This window comes from Bubalus kerabau, chromosome X, assembly GCF_029407905.1.
Source record: "Bubalus kerabau isolate K-KA32 ecotype Philippines breed swamp buffalo chromosome X, PCC_UOA_SB_1v2, whole genome shotgun sequence".
In the NCBI taxonomy this organism is placed as follows: Eukaryota; Metazoa; Chordata; class Mammalia; order Artiodactyla; family Bovidae; genus Bubalus; species Bubalus kerabau.
In genome coordinates this window covers 46,490,120-46,492,653 of record NC_073647.1, presented here as the reverse complement: position 1 = coordinate 46,492,653, position 2,534 = coordinate 46,490,120, and the positions used below count along the sequence as shown (strand labels likewise).

The window sequence follows — 2,534 nt, the reverse complement described above, 5'->3', positions numbered from 1 at the left end:
TCAACCAACTCTGTCCAGATATTCCAGCTCTTTAAACTTGCTGGTCTCCACATAGCCCTTGGGACCCCACAGGAACTCATAGCAAGCAGGGTCTTCATCAGGCACCTGCTGGTACACCAGGTACCCCTCCCGCACCCACACTTGGGTGAGCAGCTCCCTGGGCTCCCCATAGATGAAGTGTTCTTACCGAGACACACCCTCATCCTGCTGAGTGCTCCCCAGATCTCCTCCTCAGGGGCATGGCCATCCTCCACAGCGATCAGGCACAGGATCACCACCAGGAGGCCAGCCTTGGGCAACCTCTGCCCATTGCTCAGCATCTCACTGAGGGTGAGGCCCAGGGAGGGGACCAGGATATCAGAGTGCTCACTGGGGTCCACCTCCTTCACCTCCAAGCCAAAGACCAGCTGCAAATACTCTGAGGCTTGACCGAAGACCACCAGGAAATGGTCCTGGTAATCTTTGAGCACACTGTTCAGCACTTCTGCCTTTGTGATCGGCTCCTTAGCAAGACACCTGCTGAGCAGGAATTGCACCAGCTCATTTTTCTTCACCCGCAGTGCATCTCAGAGCCAGGATCTGGCATCTTCCTGGTCACGTGAGCTGCTTAGCACTTCATCTTGCCTGCTGAGGTCATGCTCTTCATATTGGCTCCCGGAGTAGCAGCCATGGCATTGGGAGAGGGCCAGACACCCAGAGGGCTCTGGGGGAGACTGGGCGTTGCAGCAGCAGCCACTTCCTCCAGGGTACCCCAGACCAGGAGAAGGAGAAGGTAGCTTCATCTCCTTCCTCTACTTGCTCCTCCTCCCTCCACCTGCTGCTGCTGCTGGTCCTCCTCCTCCTTCTCCACATTCTGCTCCTCTTCATCCTCCTCCTCCACCTCCTTCTCCTCACCCCAATGAACTGTGCCTCCATCAGGCCCTCTTCCTTTCTTGGATCCTGAAAGACTCTCTCAGGCTGGCAGAGCCCATGCATCCCTTGCATGATGACCAGGGTTGAGGTGCAGACAGGAGTGAAGCAGGGGGACAGATGGGGATCCTGGGCCTGCGGGAGAGGGTGGTTGTGAGCGTCCTCAGGTGAGAAACCCACCCTGGGCGGTCTGATTCAGGCCACTTACAAGTCTCCCCTTGAGGGGTGTTCTCAGGCCTCATAGAGGAGCTCCTCCTAAGCGGCCTAACCCCTGGCTACCTGAAGTAGGATGTGAGGTGGCTCACCAGTGTGCAGTCAGCACAGCTTGAGGTTGTGGTGCTGACATGATGGGGAGGATTAGGGCCTTTTGGTGTCCCCACTGTTCTGGGATGTGGAGTCCCTGGTGCACACTCAGGGTAGCCAACTCACCTTGACTCTTGGCACTGCCTGGACCTCCTCATCTCTCTGCCCTATGGACTCGGGCTTAAGACATCTGCCTTCGCCTGCTGGCTCCTGGAGCCCCTGTGAGAGAAATGGAGGGACAACTCGGGAGTAGATTGTGGCACAGACTTGGGCTTTCTGTGCTGGTAGGAGGGGTGGACACTGTGAGGCCCCCACATGCCATCACCCACAGGGTGGGTGGTCCTCTTAGGGCTTTCTTGTAGTGCCCCCTTTCCCCTGGCATGGCCTGTACCCTCCCCTATGGGGACTTGCAAGGTAGTGACGCTGTGAGGGAACAAGAGGTCTCAGACCAAAAGGTATGTTTAAGCAGGGCAGGAGACGCTACTGATGGTGATGGCACAGATGGCACGTTGGAGGTGGCCTGGATCTCTGTAAGCAGCCAGCCTAGAGATTTGTTCCTTTTGTTATTTTTCTAACCAGAACATGCTCCTCTTGTCCCTCTGTGGCAAGGGTTGCAGTGCTGGGAGAGGGGAGTGTACATACTTGAGGAGACACAGCCAGATCTGGCCTGACATTCAGGGCTTCTGCTCCAGAAACTTGGAATCCCACCCTGCCTCCAATAGGACAGTGAAAGCCAATGAGGAAAAGGAAGTCTCTGCCTCACATCTGGCTTCAGACCTGGTACCACTGAACTTCCCAGCCATAGGCGCTGGCACACCCTAAGACAAGATGTGACTTGTGGTCCATCAAATCCAGCCCCATCCCCACCCCCACCCCCCTCTGATGATGGTACAGACTTTACAGTGATGCTCCCCCACAAGATCACCCCTTCAAGACCATAATAGATAATTGATGTACTTAAATGCAGATAGGCAGAGAAAAATGGGAAGACAGAAGGACTGGTCTCCACTGAAAAACTGAGAGGAAGTCAGTTCAGTTTGTCAGTCGGGTCTGATTCTTTGCAACACCATGAATCGCAGCACCCCAGGCCTCCTTGTCCATCACCAACTCGAGGAGTCCACCCAAACCCATGTCCACTGAGTTGGTGATGCCATCTATCCATCTCTTCCTCTGTCGTCCCCTTCTCCTCCTCCGTCAATATTTCCCAGCATAAGGGTCTTTACCAATGAGTCAGCTCTTCGCATCAGGTGGCCAAAATATTGGAGTTTCAGTTTCAACATCACTCTTTCCAATGAACACTCAGGACTGGTATCCTTTAGGAA

General features: G+C 54.8%; 1 pseudogene; it reads right to left on the bottom strand.

Annotated features, from left to right (window-relative positions):
* On the bottom strand, positions 1–1,594 carry LOC129639980 (melanoma-associated antigen 9-like; annotated as a pseudogene).
* Between the last annotated feature and the right edge of the window lie 940 nt (positions 1,595–2,534).